This window comes from Camelus ferus, chromosome 2 (genome assembly GCF_009834535.1).
Source record: "Camelus ferus isolate YT-003-E chromosome 2, BCGSAC_Cfer_1.0, whole genome shotgun sequence".
NCBI lineage: Eukaryota > Metazoa > Chordata > Mammalia > Artiodactyla > Camelidae > Camelus > Camelus ferus.
The window spans coordinates 101,758,854-101,780,966 of record NC_045697.1 but is presented as its reverse complement, the minus strand read 5'-3'; the positions used below and the strand labels follow the sequence as shown (position 1 = coordinate 101,780,966).

At 43.0% G+C, this 22,113-nt stretch overlaps 1 long non-coding RNA gene across 1 annotated transcript; it reads left to right on the top strand.

Moving 5' to 3' along the window:
* The first annotated feature begins 4,275 nt into the window (after positions 1–4,275).
* On the top strand, positions 4,276–15,891 carry LOC116658717. The gene is made up of 3 exons (XR_004314000.1): positions 4,276–4,382; positions 5,888–5,932; positions 15,651–15,891. It is a non-coding gene; the product is annotated as an uncharacterized LOC116658717 (long non-coding RNA).
* The last annotated feature ends 6,222 nt before the right edge of the window (positions 15,892–22,113 follow it).

The following is a 22,113-nucleotide window of genomic DNA, read 5'->3' as shown; positions in this document are numbered from 1 at the left end:
CCAGGCTCCCAAGCTCTCAGAGCTTTTAAAAGTATCCATCACATTCGCCATCTCTCCTGGCTTCGTGACATCTACAGATTTGAAAACTTTGCTATATTGTACCTTAGCATGATTAGACTTGTCTGAAATCCAGTCTGGGGGGATACTCAGTCAGTGACTGGAGTCTCAGTTGAGTATCAGATGTTCACCAATATCTAGAAGGCAGGACTATAGTCAGAGAGCAGATATTCTTGTGAGAGGCACTGAGATGAGTTGTAGGGGGTTTCAGAAATCTGTAGCCAGGGACAAAGCTGAATCACAAACCAAATGGAATAATTGGTACTCGGGACAATTGCAGATACAAATTTCAGTGAGACAAGAGGGCAGGTTGGAAAACCCAGTTATCCTGATAGAGGACTCAGCCGAGAACTGCTCTTGTCTACTACAAGAGTGAATGACCTTTGCTACTTCACTGGCATCACTGACTTGATCACCAGGGAGCCGCCCTCTCCTTTACCTCCGCCTTCCTCCAAGTTGCTTGATGAAAATGCTGATCCAGGCAGCACCATAGACAAAGCCACTGAAGACCTGGGTACTGCGAAACTGATAAATCTACAAAGAGCCTACACTGCTGGTGGGAATGTAGTTTGGTGCAGCCATTATGGAAAACAGTATGGAGAGCCCTCAAAAAACTAAAAATAGACTTACCATATGATCCAGCAGTCCTACTCCTGGGCATATATCCAGAGGGAACCTTAATTCAAAAAGACACCTGCACCCTAATATTCATAGTGGCACTGTTTACAATAGCCAAGGTGTGGAAACAACCTAAATGTCCATCGACAGATGACTGGATAAAGAAGTCGTGGTATATTTACACAGTGGAATACTACTCAGCCATAAAAATTAATAAAATAATGCCATTTGCAGCAACATGGATGGACCTGGAGATCATCATTCTAAGTGAAGTAAGCCAGAAAGAGAAAGAAAAATACCGTATAATATCACTTATATGTGGAATCAAAAAAAAAAAAAAAAAGACAGACAAACTAATTTACAAACAGAGACTCACAGACGTAGAAAAGAAACTTATGGTTACTGGGAGGGAAGGAGCGGGAAGGGATAAATTAGGAGTTTGAGATTTGCAGATACTAACTAATATATAAAAAATAGGTAAATAAGTTTATACTGTGTAGCACAGGGAACTATATTCAATATCTTGTAGTAACTTATGGTGAAAGAGAATATGAAAACGAATATATATGTATGTTCCTATATGACTGAAATATTGTGCTGTACACCAGAAATTGACACAGCATTGTAAACTGACTATATTTCAATAAAAATATGTATTTTAAAAAGTCTACAAAGAGCCAAGTTCAGGAAGCATGAGAGTAAAGGAGATGCCAAATCTACATAGCAACTAGAAGCCCGGGTGCAAGCACAGGAGACCCCAATTGTGTTTTGCTGGGATAGGGGATACTTACACAGTCAGTGCTTTTGCCTCTGACTTCCAAACCCCCCTGGTTTAAAAAGTATGGTTTCCAGAAACCAATGTCTACCTATGTTCATTGTAAAAAATTCTTTTGCACAAATTATAACTAATGATTTAGCCACAAATTTCATTATATGTTCTCTTTTCTTTTCTTTCTTTTTATGAGAATGTGACGTCCAGAGATTTCCTCAATGAAAAACAATGACATATTTATCTGGAAATGGTTACATCCCTGAATTCCTGGATAAGGGCTTAATGATCTTCAGATTGTTAGTTGCATGACAAAAAGTTGACACTGGCAATGAGCAAAGGCCAAAACAAAAACCATGGTTATTATCTTACTGTAATTGTGAGCCATGTTGAGTCAATAAAAATGAAGTTAAGATGTTTAAAATCTGGACACTAGTCGTGATTTCCAATAATGGCACTGCCTTCTAGTCAATGTTTTATTCTCTTATTTCATACCTTAAGAATTTTCATGCAATTATTTCACAAATATTGTAGTGGAGTATGAAACTTACAACCTGCTCATACTTTCTCAGGATTTCCTTTAAACATTTTCACTAAGGTCATTTAAATGTAAGCACTAATGTATTTCCAACAAAGATCCTTCTTTATTTTTTCTCTTTTCTTTTATCCCTGCACTTAGATATGTAAGTAAAAGGTTTCAGTCAATTGATAGAAACTTACACATTGACAACAGGATAGAAAGACAGAGAACATTTGATGAAGACACTTAATCCCTTCCTCTAGTGCCTGTAAGAGAAGTAGGAGTTCTGAGGTCTACCTGAGATGGTCATCGCTGCAAAGAGCTCCATGGCCTCAGTGGTCCGTAACGAAGACACAACTGTGATGAGGTGGCCCCAGATCCCTCTTCACCAGCCCCTGCTCATAGAGCAAGCCGTGGGACTTCTCAGTGCTGACATCCCTTTATCTCTGCAGTAGGATAATGTAGATTTTTTTCCCGAGTTCCTCTCTTCCATGCGCAGTAACCTGGACTTCTGAGTATCGTTGGTGGGCTTAGAGGAATGTATCTCTTTGAGACTCCAGTTTAAGAATAGGAATTTCCTGGGAGGGCCTTCAGGATGGTGGAATAGAAGGATGTGGAGCTCACCCTTTCCCGCAGATACATCAAAAATACACCTACCGGTGGGACAGTTCTCACAGAATACATACTGAAATTCAGTGGCTCTTGTACAAGTGGAACTACAAGGAAAATCATCATGAAACTGGATAAACAACAAGGTCCTACTATATATAGCACAGGGGACTATATTCAATAACTTGTAATTGCCTGTAATGGGAAAGAATATGAAAAGGAATATCCATATATGTATAACTGAATCACTATGCTGTGTATCAGAAATTAACAGAACATTATAAATCGACTGTACTTCAATTTAAAAAAATAGGGGGAAAAAAAGAACAGGAATTTTCTTCTAGGGAACACGATTTATCCACGTACTCATTTACCTTTCTTGTAAGAGACACCAGTGAGTGAAGAGATACTAAAAAGAAATTTTATGAAGTTTTATGATAGCTCTGCCATCAAGAAGCTTATGATCTAGTAGGGTGAATCTCCAAGTCGTCTAAACTTTAGAAGGTATAGCTAGTGCCAAGGTATTGGGAAAGGGTCCCTCTGGTCCTTGAATGGCTTGTCCATGCGGCATCCTCCAGTCTAGTTGCTTTTGCATAGAGATTGCCACTAAGATGTCCTTCATTTCTAAAAGTTCTGCCTGGTCCCTTTAGGTCCTGTAAATCTCTTTTATACTCTCATGCTATCCCTGGAAGGCTGAGGAATTATTCGATTTCCTTCTTGCCAAGCTGAGGTTAAGAGTATTTGTGATGTTCGGGTCTTGATCTGCTCAGATACCGTGCAGAGAGCTCCTCTGGGGTCTTAAGTCTCCCTGGAGCTCTGTCCAGTAAGCATCCTGCAGGTGCCTGTTGCTTTCAGGTTCCACACCTCTCAGAGGTCTCACCCCACCACGCCCCCTGCAAGGCTTCTGCTCTAAAACAGGTGGAGAAACACCTTGGGATCCACTGCTGTCTCTTGGCTTAGCACCTTGCCTTCCTTACTCCTCTCCCCTAAGCTCAGGGGAATCTTTTGTTAGTTTCTTCCTCTCTCGGATCTCATTTTTAAAATCACTCTGGAAATTTCACTGATGGGACATAAGACACAGAAATTTCTTTTTTTCCTGCTTCCTTCCCTGTGACCAGAGCTCAGATGTGCTTAGATGATGCATGGAAAGGAAGTAAGTAGGAAAACCCAGGAGAAAATAGTGGTGAATGCTTGAAAAATGCAACTGTAAAACAAGAAGGCCATGAACACCACGCGCAAAATTACCAGTACAGGCTTTTAGGGCTCTGAGAAGTGTTCAGGGAAGGGAGAAATTCGTGTTAACTAGAGGCAGAGTGGGCTCCATGGAGGAGGCTGAATCTAAGCTGGGCTTTGATGGGTGGTTAGGTTTTGGGCAGATAAGAGGCCAGAATCTCACGTCCCAGATGGAGAGGATAATTATCCTCACGGCCCAGATGCAGGAAGGTGAGAATAGGTTCTATTGATAAAGAAGGCTGGAAAGATTCTGAAGAGCCTTGAATCCCAGGTAAGGAGGACAGTTTTAAAATGTGGAACAGTACTTTCTAAAATGGAAAATAAATAGATAGATAGATAGATAGATAGATAGATAGATAGATAGATAGAGACTTCAATCAATCAATCAATCAATCAATAATGTCAATAAATAAAGACTTCTGCCATCAAATTCAACAGTTCACGCATTCTTATAAATGTTTCTCAGGTGCCTGGGATAGGCTGGGCTTTTTGTTGGAAGTGAGGACCACAGCAGTAAAGAGGAGTTGGTTCCTGTTCCAGTGAGGGAGGCAGTCATTAAACAAAACATTTCCAGTGGTAAGCACTATGACAAGAGAAGTAGTCAAGGAAGGAAGAAGTGTAGCCAGGAAACATAACCTAGTCTGGTTTGGGGAACAGCCTCGTTGAGAGAATGGAATTTTCAGTTGAGATTTGGAGGATGAGGTGGGGCTCACTAGATGAAGAGGTGGAAAAGTGTCCCAAGTAGGGGGGATGGTACATGCAAAGGTGAGGAGGAGAGCTGGGGTGGAACATTTGAAGAACTGCAGAGGTTTCCATATGGCTGGAGTGTTGGGGCCAGAGGTCTCCCTAAGGGTCTAGACTAACTGAGGAATTTTAGACCTTCTCTGATCCTCAGTTGATTCTCCTGTACCCTGAGTTAAGCACATCTGCACCACCATGGTTAGGACAGAATGATATGGAGTATTAAGTTTTTTTATAATAGACACTCTATGCATGTAGCTTCCTTTCCCTGCTTCTCTCTCCAGGAGGAGAGTGACTTATTCAAAGCCCCACACCGAGGGAGCAATAGAGCCAGACCTTAGACCCAGGTTTCTGTGTCCAGGGTTATTTTTACATTATCTGTCTTTCAGGGATTGAAAAAGCACCATTCTATAATGGGCAGTGATCCTGAGACTCATTCAAGTCTCTAGTCCCTAAAACGATGAGGGCCTTCATTTCGCCTAAGAGCTCGTCCCCTTCTGTCTCTAGAAATAGCCTTGGTTGTTAGACCAAGGTGATCCTGGCCAGTCTCCTGGATTCAGCACTCTCTTGGCCTCTCTGAGAGACCCTTCTTTCTCTGTGGACCTCAGAGCCCCAGGTCCTTTCCAACTCTAAGCCTGTGTGAAGATTAAATTGGAGAAGAACAGGAGTTCTTGTTCCAGAGACCAGAGCTGCTTATCGAAATCCATTCTCTTTACATCCTCAAAGAGAATTCTAATTGTATTTGGAAAAGCAAGGGGCCCAGCTGCGAAACTACCTTTCCCGGCCCGCTCTGCAGCTAGGTGCGGCCATCCGACTACGTTCTGGCTAATGAAGTGGGAACAGAAGTCGTTAGTTGACTCTGAAAAGGTTCCTTAAAGGAGACAGACAGCTGCCTCTGATGCTGGCGTAATGGCTGGGCTCCCTCTTGTACTGTGAAGTGACCTTGAGGAAGGGAACAACATAATAAGGAGGACCGAGCAGAGGAGAGGAGTAAGGAGCCTGAGTTCCTGATGACTATGAACTGCCATGCTTGCCCTGGGCCACCCACTGTTTCTTGGAGAGGGAGGGGCGGGGGGGGGTGGGGAGAGTGAGAGAATATATCTTCTGTTTTGTTTATATCATAATTCCAAGTTCCTGTTGTCAACAACCAAATACAACTCCTGACAACAGCTAGCCACCCCCCCAACCCACAACCACTTAGCCTGGGGAGATGGCCCTTTTAAATGGGTAACAATGTCTAGGAGGATTAATCAGGCACTATGCTGAAACCTTGACATGATTAGCTCATATAATTCTTATAATAATCCCATGACTTAAGCATTATTATTTTCATTTTACAGATGATGAAACCGAGGCTGTGGAACGTGTCCAATGTTATACACCCAGTAAGTGCTAGAGTGATGATTCCAACCCGGTCTGTCTGCCTCTGGAGCTCATACTTGTTCTTTTTTGTTTTTTTGTTTTCTTTCTTTGGATCATGTATTCAGTTTATTGAAGTATAGTCCATTTACATGTTGTGTCAGTTTCTGGTGCACAGCATAATGTTTCGGTCATACATAGACATACATATATTCCTTTTCATATTCTTTATCATTAGAGGCTACTGTAAGATATTGAATATAGTTCCCTGTGCTATACAGTATAAACTTGCTGTTTATCTAGTTTATATATAGCAGTTAGTATCTCCAAATACCAAACTCCCGATTTATCCCTTCCCACCCTCTTTCCCCACAGGTAACCATAAGTTTGTTCTCTATGTCTGTGAGTCTGTTTCTGTGTTGTAAATAAGTTCATTTGTGTCTTCTTTTTAGGTTTTACACGTGCGTGATATCATATTGTATTTGTCTTTCTCTGACTTACTTCACTTAGTATGACAATCTCCATGTCCATCCATGTTGCTGCAAGTGGCATTATTTCATTCTTTATTATGGCCGAGTAGTGTTCCATTGTATATACATACCACAACTTCTTTATCTAGTCATCTGTCGATGGACAGTTAGGTTGTTTCCATGTCTTGGCTATTGTATATAGTGCTATGAACATTGGGGTGCATGTATCTTTTTGAATTAGAGTGTTTTTTGGATATATACCCAGGAATGGAATTGTTGGATGATGTAGCAACACTATTTTTAGTTTTTTAAGGAACCTCCATGCTGTCCCCCATAGTGGCTGCACCAATTTACATTCCCACCAACAGTGTAGGAGGGTTCGCTTTTGGGAGCTCATGATTTTGATCTCCACGACCAGGGTGTGCTACCTGCAATGACCCTGATTTGATACTTATTACTAACCTACATCATATCATGGTTTGCCCTATCTCAATACATTTTATTTAGAGAGGGAAAAAAAGAGAAATTTTCTTTAGAGGTGACCTGAGCATCTCAGTATGTTTGGCAATTATATCTCACACTCCAGATTTAGTAGGGCCCTTGGATTAGCCATCCAGTGTCACGATTGTTCCTTCCTGGTCACGCCGAGAGTTTATTGTAAGGAAAGCTGAGGCCCAGCCCCTTGATCTGGTCAAGCCAATGCTGAGTCAAAGGAAAGGCCCCAGACGTCCTTCTCTTTCTGCCTCTTAACTGTAAACCTAGATCTTGCTGCTCTGCTGTGTTGAGAGTGTCAGAGCCCTGTAGGGGCACATCTAAGTGACACCCTAAGCCCCTGGACTACACTTCATGATAGTGAAATGATATGAAGAAGGTTTCTTTTCTAGAACTCCAGGAGCTGTGGAGAAGGCAGACGGGCCTGGCCAGGGGCCAGCCCACACCTCCCAGGCGGCTTCATGTAGCGTGAGGTGTCTCTGACGGTGCAGTGTGAGGGAGAGGCTGTGGGGGGCCCGAGGCTGCGGTGTGCAGGCTGGCCCGCCGTTACACGGGGAACCTGAAGTGGAAAACCCGGGAGAGACCTGGCACGAGCAGACTTGTTGGTGCTTCAAGGCAAGAGGCAGAGCTTTGAGCCCAGGCCTGGAGGGCACGTGTACTACTTCCCGAGGGCCGCTGCAAAATTGTACCACACACTCGGTAGCATAAAACAGCTGAAGCACATTGTCACGGTTATGGCAGCCAGGGGTCCAAAATGAAAGTGTCAGCAGGGCTGTTCTCCCTCTGAAGGTGCTGGGGAAGGAGCTGTCCTAGCTTTTGGGAGCATTAGGTATTCCTTGTCTTGGAGGTGGCCATTCTCCATCTTCTCCACCCCTCTGTGATTGTCTGTTCCTGTATCCAAATTCCCCCCATTTAGAAGGACACCATCATATTGGATTAGGGCCCATCTTTGTGACTACACCTTGACTGCCTCTGGAAACACCGTATATCCAAATAAGGTCACGTTCTGAGGTACCAGGGGTAGAGCTGTAACACATTTTCTTGGGAGATGTAATTCAACCCATAACAGGATGACCCTCAGATTACAGAAACAGACGGAGGAGCCGAGCTAGAGGGAACCAGAAGGTTCAAAGGCCAGGAATTCTTGAGAAAATGTTGGGAGGCCCTGGACTCATACAAGCTATAACTCTGAGAGTTCAAACCAAGTTTACCTAAATCTCTAAGGGTTAGGGAAGCTTTCCTATGAGATCAGGGTGCAGAAGAACGGGAAGAGACGAGGACACTGCCCCCTGGAAGGGCACACCCTCTTTGATAGAGCTGTAAGAATTCTCACACTATCGGGTGGATTCGCTGCCTACGGGAAGCCCATCTCACAGTGTAATTTCCAAGTATTTTTAATATTAATGTTAAGGTGCCTTTCCAGCTGCCACCAGGAAACATTAACCTAAAATACAGTCTTGCCTCATGTTTCAACAACATCATTAAAGTACAGAATGGGGAAGAAGGATGCAGCTGATGTATTTGCACTTACAGAAATAAAAGGGAATCTTGGGGGAAAAAAAGAATTGAAAATAGTTAAGTTTTCTTTAGTGCTATCTAAGGTAGAGGGTGGTGATTCTAGATCCACAGTATGAAGTCATTTCCCCCAGTGGAAGTCGTTAGGTTTATTCATCTGCCTGCTGTCCCTGCCCCTACTGCCTGCCCCTGGTGACTTAGATGAACTGCTGTGCTCTCTCCACGTGGCTCAGTTCTGATGCTTCCCAGAACAATTCTGACTTCAGGTAGGAGTCATTTCAGTAGCCCCAGGTTTCCCTCAAACCAGTGAAGGATGACTATTCAGCTCTCTTGTAGGTTTATCGCAAGTATAATATCGAAGATCGAGCTCTGTGTTACAAATCTGTGCTGCCCACTCATATTCCTGGTTTGTAGTTGCTCATCTGTGGGGTTCTTACTTGAATTATGGGGTTGTTGCCTTCAGACTTTTGAGTTTATGTACACAAACACCTCCCCTCTCCCGCCTTGTTCATAAGCCCATTTGGAAGAACCATGTATCTACTTTGGCTTTCATTGTGAGTTCCTGGCCGAGTCATCTGTTTAATCCTTTAGTCATGCGGTGAGCTCTGGGATCCAGCCTTTCCCTGGCTATTTCCCTCTTCCTGTGACCACGGCCGTGCAAGTTCCCGGATGCCTATGGCCTTGTGACTAGCTTTTAGAACATTTAACCTAGATCCCCTGTTGCCATGTGGCCCCATCTATTGGGGTCCCTGGTAGCTCCTCTGGGACTCTTCCCCAGCCTGAGATTGGAGAGTGTCACCTTATATTTGTTCTCTTATCACCTTGCTTTGGTGAGTTGGTCAAGCTCAGGGATTACTAACTATTTTCTGTAAAAGACAACATACTAAACGTTTAGTATTTGCAGGCCATATGGTCTCCATTGCAGTCCCTCAACTCTACTGTTGTAGCATGATTGTGTATCAATAAATCTTTATTTCTGAAAACAGGGCAACAGGCTAGATTTACCCCAAGGGCCATACTTTGCTGATCTCTTGGTCTGGTCTATAGCTTGTCTCTTTATTGCCTCATTTTCCATTTTCTTATTCTCATTTTCTCTACCTTCATCCACTTCCCTTATAGTGTTACAAGTAAAGCACCATACCTTAATTTCAAGTCCTAAGATAGGGCACTAATTACCTCTGGTTATTTCAATAAAAATTAGTCTGTGTATTTGAGTCACAGGTCTAAGTTTCCGTGTCCTCAGGAGCTTCTTAGGGCTCTTCTTCAAGGAGGCACATAGATTAGCATCACAGATGGCTCAGACGTTAATCAGAGGCCATTTAGGCAGTTGCTCCTGTTCCTTTTCTAGGAATTCGGACCCTGCCTTGGCTCTGATACAGTCTAGGTGGTAGTCACCGTCCTTTGCCTTATCCAGTGCTACTCCGTCCACGTTCCCTGAGAAAGCACCCCAACTTTTATTCAGCTCTGTCAGCAGTGTGCTTAGGGGGCATAGATCCCTCCCAAATGCAGAGAATACATTTTTGCCTGGAATTTGTTTTAGATTACGTTTCAGACCCAGTTCTGGGCAGCAGTATCTGGGAAAATTCTCCTTGGGGCTTTTAGGAAAGACTTTTTCCCATAATAAGAAACCCATGTCCTTCTCTCCCTGCTCTTGCTTGTCACTGTATGAGAATAATATTCTTGTAGTTGTTGGACCCATCTTGGCACCACAAGGGGAGACGCGATCAATACTTTAATGGTGGCGGAAGGAAAAAATGGAGTCTGTTTGATTATGGGCTGGTACCCCAGCTTCTCTGAGCTGTACAGTTTATGCCCCAGATTAACTTTTTAAAAATCTGAAAGATTCCAAATTCTGAAATGCATCTGGCCTCAAGCGTTCTGAATAATGGATCCTGGACCTGCACAGGATATATCTTATATCCTGCGTGGGAAATAAAATCCCATTTCTAGGGTGAATAGTATCCCCACGCCCCAGGGGAGCCAATCTTCCAAATGCTAACAAAGAAGCAGCCTCTCTGTGTCCAGCACCTCCCCAGAGCCTTCACCTCGCTGAGCTCAAGTCTACGAATGGGAGGAAATTCCAGGCTACTCCCCGTGAGAATTCAGTGGTAGCTTCTTCCTCAATACACATTTGTTTTTATGAAGAAAACCCCATCCAAGGGTACAACCAGCTGGGAGTCTCCTTCCTTCTTCAAGATTCAGTGGTGGAAGGCAGCAGAGCAATGCGGAGTCAGAGTTCAGTCTCTCTCCTGACCCTGTGTGCAAATCAGACTGAAATATGTATCAATAAGATGTGACTTCTTGCGCTCAGCTGAAGCATCTCGTTTCAACAAATTTCCCCATTTTATCATAAAAATCACTATATCTGCTTGGCTGATAAAATCTGTTTGAATAAGGCCTATGTACATTGGGTGGCCCACAGCAAACCTCTGAGGGCAGTAAATTGCATCTTGGAAATGCAGGCTTTTTGGAACTGTGTCTCCATCAAGACTCCGGGGGATTTCAATGCAGAAGGTTTTGCAAAGTTTGCATTTTTCATTCATTAAGGCTGTGTGGCTGCCAAACTTCTCTTCCTGTTAGTCATACAGGGAGGAGGGCTCAACACAGCGGGCTGGTCATAAATTATCGTGTGGCTCACGGCAGCCCACAAGGAATATACCAAGTTGGCACAAGTTTTGTGAACGATTTCTGAGAAATCCAAATGTATTGAAAAATCACATGTTTACAGAGGAATGAAAGACCCAGGGTATCTTTAGATTCCGCAGGCCGAGAATTAAGCTCGTCCTTTATCTAAACCAGAGTGAGAAACCCAGAATTAGATGACTGTGAATAGTCTATTTTTGTGGCATTCCATAGGAAAATTGCTACAAGTAAATGATTCTTCTGTCTTGATCTGTGGTTCTAAATCTTTTTTTTTTTTAATTTTTGTGGATCCCTTTGAGAATCTGAAGAAAGCTCACCAGACATTGCTCGCAAATACACACACAATTGTATATACAATTTCAGGAGGCTCACGAGTCCTCCGAGGCTCACTGTAACCTCAGGTTAAGGATCGCTGCACTTAATACTAGAAGCTCCCTGATGGCGACGATTATGTCTAACCATCCTGTCTAATTATGTCTAATCTGCATAACATCCCTCCTGCTCGTGCCTAATACCCCATTACACACTCAGAAATTCTGGTTAGTGTTCCCTGACGTGAACTTGAAGTAATGAAGTTCGTTTCTATTTTTTACAGTGTTCTTTTAAAAAGTCCAAGGTGTTTATTGGCTCAAAAAAGCAAGTCTCCTTTTTAAGTAAGTTCTGCAATGTATCATACATTCCCTTGATGTAGGAAAAAAAAAAAAAAAAGAATTACTTTCTCTCTAGCTCCAGAATTGCCCTGAACCAAATTTATACTCAGGCAAAATTGGAAATGGAATTGCTGCTGCTGAGAATTTCCCACTAGCTGTCTACCTTCTGCTTCACGTGGACTTTGAAGACCCTCCTTTTTACTTACGTCTCCCAGGGCTATGGATAAAATGTTGCTGCAGGCACGCACTGACTGGCACAGTTTCGGGGGCGCCATTCACACATATTACCAGGTGGACTTGAGACCTTGCTCAATACTGGTAATGACCACCAATGTTGAGTCTAAACGGTGCTAAGGAGGTGTACTATCTTCACAGCCCCTATGTGATCTCCATTAGTCACTGGAGGAAAGACAGACCAGGAAAGCTGAAAGCCATAAAACTCGTGAATCGCAGTCACAGTTTGAAGCCAGACTTCCCTGACTTCAAGACCCCACACTGAACTGCTACACTTGTCCTCTTCCTTTGTACTTGCGAATTTGCTGAAGAAAATCAGGCTAAAGAATTGGATGGGGAAGAGATCTACTATCCTTCCTCCCATCCTCGGGAAGGATTCCCAGGAGATGTGTCTGCAGAGCTTCCAGGCATTGACACTTCCTTGCACACCTGCCAGTGTGACTGGAAAAGAGTTGAAGGTACATTGTTGAGGATCATATAGGGTGGCCCCTGGAGAAACTGCAAAGCAGGTAGACATTGTCTTGGGTACCCTCAGCTTCTGTTTCATCCTCTGTCACTTGGCACCACTTGTTTTATAGGCGAAAGTGCAATGATGTGGGGAGTTTGGGCATCTTCTCACTCACCTACAGGAAAGAGGCAGAGTCTCCTCTACAGGCCTTTGTTGCAGGGGGCACGTGGGAAGAGGGACTCACAGAGAAAAATACTGAGACTGGGCTATTCAGAACCTGACACAGGCGTGTGCTGGGGGTGGGATGGGCTTGGGGGTAAGCAGGCTAGGGAAAAAGAAACCCATTTCTCCTTTCTCAGGTCTGATTGGTCTAGGAAGTGCCCCTGGGCATAGCCGCTTGGAGGAGGATTCATCATCGAGTCTGAGAGCGCTAGCCCTGGCCCCCAGGTCTCCCAGCTCTGACCTCTGAGCCTCTAGTTGGCTTGTTCCTGGGAAACTAACAAAATCCGGAGTGGTCAGCCGAGGAGGAAGCAATAGGTACTATTCAGTTTCCAACTTCGGAGCTAGAGTTGAGATAATGGAAGTAGATTACCCCGGTAAGAAGGGGGACTGAAAGTGAGTTACCTGGCTGCAGCCAAGGTTGGCAGAGCGCACAGGATCGGGGCGGGGAGGGAAGGAAGAGGAGGGAGGCTGTGCTGGACACACTACACAGAAATGACCAGAGCAGATGCAGGGTAGCCAAGGGCAAGCCTCTCCTTAACCTCACACCACCCCTGGAGAGGGGCCAAAGTCTTAAGGAAACTGTGCACACGGCTGTGAATTGACTTCTCCTCCTTGTCCGCAGTTCAGGTCCTTCCGGAGCACCAGCCCTTGAGGACAGAAAGCCTGGCCCCGGCCCCCGGTGGGCAGTGGTGGTGTGGGAAGAGAAGCCTTGGCAGCGGACTTGGGTGAGGCTGCTCCGTGGGGGAGTCCACCCTTGCTGGAATGGGAACTACTGAGTTATTAGTAAACATAAAATGTCCCAAGGGTAATCAGGCACTGTGAAAGTACTTAACAGGGAGAATCTTTCCTGAGCTACCTAAAATGACGTTTCGATTGGGGTTAAAAAATTAGGTTGTTTTGCAGCAACATGGATAGACCTGGAGATCGTCATACTAAGTGAAGTAAGCCGGCAAGAGAAAGATATCACTTATCTATGGAATCTAAAAAACCAGCACAAATGTACTTATTTACAAAACAGAAACAGACTCACAGACAAAGAGAGCAAATTTATAGTTACCAGGGGGGAAAAGGGGTGGGAAGGGATAAATTGAGAGTTCGAGATTTGCAGATACTAACTACTATATATAAAATAAATAAACAAGTTTCTGTGGTGTAGTACAGGGAACTATATTCATATCTTGTGTATGAATGATAAAGAATATAAAAAGGGATATATGTATGTCCATGTACGACTGAAACATTATGCTGTGCACCAGAAATTGATACAACATTATCAACTGACTGTATTTCAATTTAAAAAAATAAAGTTAATTATAGCAACGAAAAAAAAAGAATGAGATAATATAAGGAACTTAGTGCCTGGAAAAGAGTAACTATTCAGTGTGATTGTTATCGTTGTTGCTTTTATTTAGAATTCACGTTTGTCACATCATGAATATGGTATTCTATATGCATATTGTGGATTTTTTAAAGAAGTACATGTAGATATATGACTATAACATTGATATTAATAATAGCTTGGTGAAATTATATAGATAACAGGATGAGATAACTATAATCCTCACATATATTTCATAAACTGTATTCCTCAAGTAGTGTAAATTTGGGAAGCTAGTTTTTTCTATTATATTTGTATCATATTGGAGTAATGTTAAAAAAAAAAAAAGCCAACCATTTTCCACAATGCTAGAGATTTCAATATTTTTTTACAGTCCTGTATAATAGTAACTAATTGTGAATTATTTTTAAATCTTCAAGGACATTCTAACAAAAATGAAATTATGTTAATCTTATGTTTAGTGTTCATTAAATCTTGCTGAATGTTGTATCTTTGAGTACGGTAATTTTCCTATGCCATATATGTAATTATGTTTTAACCTGATAAGTCAAATAAACAGAATGGCCTATTTTTCAGTATTCTATAAAAAAAAAAAATTAGGCTGATCTATACCATTGCCTAGAGGAGACCACAAAGCCACAGGATGCTAGAATCTGTTGTTAGAGGTCCCCAGATGTCAAAAAGTCACAAATGAATTATAATATTTTTGAACTGGATATAAAGCTTCAATGTAGAGACTGACCTGCAAGGCTGCCGAGCGAGTTCATGTGAGAGAGAACAAACAGTCCCGGTTATCCAAACCCTAGTCTCCTGTTACTTCCTGTTCTGCATAGTGAGCACCAGCCTGTGCCCACCCTGGTCCCTCTAGACCAGTATTCTCACCTCTGTTCAGGATCACAACTAACTGAAGGGAAAATGCAAGAATAATAACCTGAATTTCATATTCAGAGCAAGACAGGGCAAGAGTCCTGGGAGATGGGAAGAGTTTAAAAAAGATCTTTCTTTCCTTTTTCCAAGGGAGAAAGCAGGGACTGTTCTAGGATTATGTCTCTTCTTTCCCCTCCATAGTTTCCTCCTCACTTCCATTAAATAACATATCTATTGGTTATCTTCTGTGCTCAAGACATTGTGCCAAGCATCACCACAAGTGCAAGGATGGGGAAGCCACGGTTCCCTTCCTGGTGGGTGTTCTAGTAGGGGGGAAATGACAAGTACTAAACACAAATAACTATAATAGAAGGCTTATTTGGTAAATCCAAAGATAGTGCTTAAGAAATGTGCCCTCCTGGAGAAGGATCAGGAAAGGCATCTTGAAGAAAGTTACATTTGAGATGGGACTTGAGAAATGAATAACACTTAATTAGCAGGAGGAAAATTGAGGGTTGGGTGAGTGTGTGCCTGGAGGAGGAAATAGCTTGGGCAAAGGCCCAAGGACACAGGGCCTGGTAATGACTGAGAGACAGGTAGGAGGCTGGGGGTACTGAAGTGTATGGTGTGTGAAAAGGCTCCGAGGTGATAGTCTGCAATACTCTGCTCTTCTGACATTTCTAACATCGCTCATCCCTAGAACAGGTGCCTTCAGAGCCAGTGACTGGTCAGAATGTAGATTAGGTGATGAAGAGCAGAAGGCAGAGTTTTCTACCTGTGTTTCCTAGGTTCTACCTGCATATACCTATGTTTCCTGTGCCCACTATTCACATTTTTCCCTCTTTTCATTTCCAACTATTACAGGAAGCAAGCTTGACCTTCCACATCAGGAAAGGAGTCTCTGTCCCATCTGCTCTGGAACATACAGTGTTGAATTTCTGAGTGCACAGATGATTATTTCTTAATAATAAGAAAAAGAAAACTTTATGTAACTTTTGCCTCAAAAGTGAAGTATCATCTCATACTGATCAAAATGGCCATCATTAAAAAGTCTACAAATGATAAATGCTGGAGAGGGTGTGGAGAAAAGGAAACTCCTACACTGTTGGTGGGAATGTAGTTTGGTGCAGTCACTATGGAGAACAGTATGGAGATGCGTTAAAAAACTAAAAATAGAGTTACCATATGATCCAGCAATCCCAGTCTTGGGCATATATCCAGAGAAAACGCTAATTTGAAAAGATACATGCACCCCAATGTTCACAGCAGCACTATTTACAATAACCAAGACATGGAAGTGACCTAAATGTCCATCAACAGATGATTGATAAAGAAGTTGTGATATACACACACACACAATGGAATACTGCTCAGCCATAAAAAAGAATAAAATAATGCCATTTGCAGTAACACAGATAGACCTGGAGATCGTCATACTAAGTGAAGTAAGCCAGAAAGAGAAAGACAACTACCATACAATATCACTTATATGTAGAATCTAAACAAAATGACACAAATGAACTTATTTACAAACAGACTCACAGACATAGAAAACAAATATGATTATTGGGGGGAAGGGGAGAGGGAAGGGATAGATTGGGAGTTTGAAATTTGCAGATACTAACTACTGTATATAAAATAGATAAACAACAAATTTCTGCTGTATCATAGAGGGAACTATATTCAACAACTTATAATAACCTATAATGAAAAAGAATAGGAAAAGGAAAATGTATATGTGTATAACTGAATCACTATGCTGTACACCAGAAATTCACGCAACATTATAAAACTATACTTCAAATAAAAAGATAAATGTCAAGTTTAACATTTCAGTTTCTCAGAGTTGCTGTGGCTCTGGCTGTTGTGTGCTCCAATGCTAAACAAGACTTTCCAGCTATTCAACAATCCTAAGCAAGTAGCATGTCTGAACAAAGAGTATTTTGACTACTTTGCATAAAATTTTTTTTGAAGTTTTGTGACATATATTAGTTAATGAAATATTTGGGGAGGAAACTACATCATTCAGTTCTTCTGGAATTTGGGGAAATCTCACAGCTGCCTTTGACTCCAGTGGGTTTTCTTGGCATCATTCCCACTCCCCGGTAGAAGATTATTCATGGAAAGATTACATCTCTTTATTTGGGAGAAACCACAGACGTGGGAAGGCTCACCAAGTCAAAACCTGGTCATGTCAGACCAGATATGAACGACTTTCATGTGGGGGATGCCTGTGTAAGCAGTCCCTTCACTGCTTGGGGGATGAAAGATCGAGTCAGGAAGGAATACATCTAGAAAAACCCTCCCAGCTCATAAAACTCCCCATGCAGCATTAGAATTCATTGAAAGCTCTAAAACACAGATTTCTCTTTGAAGAGATGAACCCATTTGTCATTTGCGTGGTGCAAATTACTCAGACAACATTTTACTCTCATTTCACAAGTTGAGCCCATGTATATGGAAGCAGTGGAATTATTGATAAGAGGTAGGTGGGGGAAGGGAAATGTTTATTCATTTTTAAGCAAGAGACATTTGCCTCTCTTACTAGATTTTTTTTTCTTGTAGGGGAGACACTATTACAATTACATGGTCTTTATAACACTGAATGAGAGACCACATCAGGGTTCTGGAAAACTCCAGAAGCTGGAAGGGAGCTCTGATAGAGGGGATAATGCAGGCTCTGGGTGGTAGGAGGGGAGCCAGGAGATGGGAAGGTTGTAAACCCAGAAGTACCTACTGCAAGTGTTGCCCAAGGACCTGGTGGTAGGAATCACTCCTTGACATTGATGAAAACCTGCCAACTGCTTGTTCCCCACTCACTGTCTGAATGGCTTAAAAATAAATTTTGTAGACCTGTTGTGAATTTTTTCCCCTTCCTGTAGATAATGAGAGGGATCTGGTAGACTAGATGGTGACTTTGGAGTGACCCGGCTCTGGCCCTTATCTGAGATCTGTCACTAATGTGCTGTGTGATGCTGAGCACATTACTGAACCTCCCTGAACACCCTTTGTCCCCCCGTGTGTAATAGAAGAGGCTCATCCCTGTCTTGCAGGGTTAATGTGAGAACTAAACAAAATAACATATGTTAAAAAAAATCTCAGCAGGATACTTTCAGTAAATACTGTATTTCTTTTCCATAATCCTTCATTCCAGTGTAGAGTTCTGGAAGGACAGTCTCAGGGTGAAGAACTGGCAGGGCACTGGGGTTATTCTTGATGCGGTTCCTCCAGGGCTCAGCACAGCTCACACCCCCAGGGCGCTGAGGCTGACTCACTCTCTTGGGGGACCTGGGAGCAGAAGGCAAAATGGACTTCGGTTCAGTGCCAACTAGAGCAGAGCCTTTCCAGAGCTCTCCCAAGCCCAAGGCGTTTCCCTGGAACTGGACCAGCCATGAATGCAAGGGGCCTGGCTTCACTGCATTTGGCTTGCTTTGGAGTTTCCAAAGAACCCTGCCAGTGTCCTGCCAGACATGAGATGCTGCGCCCTTTTTCCTCAAAGATGTTTGTGTTAATTAATCAAGGCATTTTGGAGCAGGAATTCTTCATGTAAGAGATATTTCCCACAAGCATTCCAGCCTGTAACACATCTTCCATGCTAAAAATACTTCTTATGTTCTAACCCCTTAAACTTTATAAATTACCGTTCAAGCTGGAAACAGTAATGATTTGTCCATGTTCCTTAATTGAGTGTCATTTGAGGTGAAAAAAAAATCAATAGTTACCCCAGCAGCCATCAAATGTTATAGAGTTGACTCCAGCCTCTCTGATCTGCATGGTTAAAAACACTTTCAGAAACCATTAGTCTAAAGAGAAAAAAGAACCGGGAGTTCCCATGTGTTGATGGTGTCGATTTGTTTTTGTGCATGTTTCTCTGGGATAGTCAAGTAAGATTTCTGGAAGGATATTTTTAGTAGGTGTATCGGTTCCTTTATTTTGTGATAAATGTCTTTGCAAAATGTAGTTTGTTTGACACAGCATGAGACTGTCAACCTTGATGGTGACACATCTAAGCTGAATCCAGCTCCCCCACAAAAAGGAAGATCAATAATTGGGTCATGATGCTAAGGAGTGGAATTTCTAGGGGAGGGGCAAGGAGGTTAACACTTTTTTCCTACTGCGTGGAGTTAAGTACCCTTTGGGAGGGCTGGGGAATTTAATTTGCCCTTCAGATGGTCCTATCAATGTTCTTTTTCTTTTTTCTTTTTTCCTGATGTCTGGTTCAAAGAGGTGGGACTGGGTAGCCTGTCAATCAGAAGGGCCCGTTGCATCTTCGGAGGTTCTAGAAGGAACTGAGTAGGGCTCTCGGGGAGGGAGGCACTGGCCAGCTGCTCTCGACCTGATGCAGAAGCACTCTTTCCTTGAATTTGTCTTATCTCCTCCTGCTTCTGGAGACGTAGACCCCCGGGGACAAGGTCTGAGTGTGGGTCTGGAAAAGCGATTCTCAGAATGTGGTCCCCAGCCAGACCAGCTGCATCGGCATCACCAGAGAAAATGAAAGAAATGCAGATTCTCAGCCCCCAGCCCAGATCTGCTGACTCCAAACCTCCGTGCTTAGAGCCTGCGCTTTAACAAGCCCTCACGGTTCTGCTGGTGCAGATTCAAATTGGGAACCGCTGGCCTCAGAAAGCCTATTTCTAGGCTAAGTCTTAATTAAGCTAGTGAGGCTGTGCCTGCCCAGCTCAGTGGAGGAGGAGCGACCTGTAGTCGGAACCTCAGCAGGTAACAGAGTATGTGGACGTGGAATGACTGTCCTTTTGGACATTCACCATAGGTAGCCAAAAAGGTGGAAGGCTGGATCATTGAGCCAAAAGTTTTGACTGTTTTCAATCATGCGCTCAAAGAGAAGGAGTGTTTCCCCTTCATTTCGCTCGGCTGTTTGTTTTCTCGGGAGGGGAGGGCCTTACCAAAGGTGAGTGAGTTTGAAGAACCTCAGTCCTGGCACTTACCACCTGGATGGGCCGGGGCACGTTGCTTAACCTCTGAGGCTAATTTTCATCATCTATAAAAATAGATTAATACCTAGTTTTTGGCGCTGGTGTAAGATTAGAGATTCCAGGTAACCCTAATGATCTGCCTTATGGGAGGAGGGTGATAGATCATCCAAAAAGAATGAGTTTCTCTTTGGCTTTGGAGATTTCTTTTTTCCTAAAGATTTATCTTCCTCATTCTTTGCTTGGGCTGGGATGAAGTTTCCCTTCCATGGTGCGAATCATTCCCTTGGATGGTAGAAACTCACTTTTGTGGCTGGAGTTTGCCAGAGTCGTGCAAGCCTTTTACAGATAACTGAGTTGGCTGCCAAATATTGGTCAGTTCAAAGGTCGTGGGCCGTGGGAAAATACTATTAAATGTCGGTGCTGGTGTGTGTGCCAGCTGGTGTCCCCCCCGTGTGCCTGATGGAAGGTGAGCAGAGTGACGTGCAGGTGACTGGGAAGTGAATCTGTACTCAGGGAACAAGGTAGGCCCTGGGAAAGGGGGACGGAGATGAGAGGACACCCCTCAAGTTGAAGGTGGCCGGCTCCCATAAAGCAACACAAATGACTACCCAGAGACACCTTGGGGAAGACACTAGGGTCATCACACCTCAGTTTTCTCATCTGCAAAACAGTGATAGAGCCCAGGCCCCACATCTCCTGTCCTAAGGATTAAATGAGGTGGCCCCTCGCAGCCAGCCCATAGGAGAGTACTTTACAAGGGAGTCTCCCTGAATCCCATTGGCCCTCGTGTGTTTCACAATGCTGTGTCTCCCTGTTCTCCCCCAGAAAAGGACCCTTTTCAATCTGTAAAGCATAAGAATAGATGATTTTGACCTGGTGTGTCATACTGTGAGCTGCCAAATAGAAACTGCCTATATGTCTTGAGGAGAACTAGCCAGTTGTTTCTCATCTTCATATTCCAGAACACAGTGATATCCTGGCCCCCTCTTTCTCTCTGAGTGAGAGGGGTGTGCTGGGTTTGAGTTCAAACGTGAACACAGAAAAGCTCCTGAGGCTTCCAGGCCCTCATTCTGCTCAAGTGTTGAAACAAAGAGGAGGACCAGACCTCTGCGAGCATCCTCACACCTGTTTCTTGTCTCACGTTCTTAAGAGTCCTGTTGAGAGTAACTTGTATTTGTTCTTTTTTTTTTCCCCTTGAAATATCGTAAATCAGGATTTTTTTTTGATGGTTATTTTATCAGTCCCTGTATTTCGAGTGCCGTATGAACTTGTTTATTCATATTTTTTGTTCTTTCATGCAAAATAGCGGCTATGGTAAAATGGCAACATGGCAACGTGGAAATTACACATGCTCTCAAGTTCCGTAGGCCTAGGTTCAGTCGACTCAACAGTCTGTTGAATGCCAGCTGTGTGACTTCAGACAAATCACTTAACCTCTCTGGCCTTCCATTTTCTTATCTGTAAAAGGGAGATAATGAATGATGCCTATTTCATAGGATTACCATGTAGGTTAAAGATAATATATTAAGGGACTTTGCACAAGGTAAGCTATAAACCACGTTTAGCTGTGATTAAATCCCAGCACTAGAGATTCTCACGTTTGTCTGAAAATTTAACAAAAGTTATGCTCTTCAGAATTACCCTTGGAGGCAATATTGTTCTCTTTTTGTAGACCAGGCAGAGAGGCTCAGAGAGGTGAAGAGAGAGGCTCAGAGAGGTAAAGGAACATGCTCAGAGGTATGTGTCTAGAGAATGAAAATACAGGTTTCAGCCCAGATTTTTTTGACCCTAAATTTAGGGTTCCTTTTACTCCATACCAGTTACACTTTCGTGATGAAAACTTAATTCTTTGTGGTATAATGAGACCAAAAATTGTGAATGCCAAAAACAGACACTTTGCCTATTCCTTTTTAAAGCACTGATTACCTTCTGCCTCACAGGATAATTACTTATGCATATGCAATAGTTTATCTGTTAGCTTATGCAAAAAAAAAAAAAAAATCAAAGCAGAGCCTGACTCTGGGTGTTCTTATGTTCTCCAGATTATCAACACAGGGTCTTAGAGCCCGTGGGTCCTCAACATATGTTCAGTGAATGACACAGAGCTGAATGGTGGAGGTTTATACCTAGCTTTGTGTAATAGTTACACCAGCATGCCATCCCACTTCGTTTTTGTGTCTTGCAGAGTTTGTTTTTAAAATAATTTCCTACACCTGTCTCTATTCCCAAACTGCTTGAGGTGGTTTGTTGCTCAGATTAATTGGTACCTGACTTTGCTGACTCATTTTGGGAGATCAACAAGTTCACACACCAGTGTGAACAAAGAAGAAGGTGGGGACCAGTCTTTTAGGATTTATTGAGAGACAGGCACTGACATATCGAAAAATTGATAC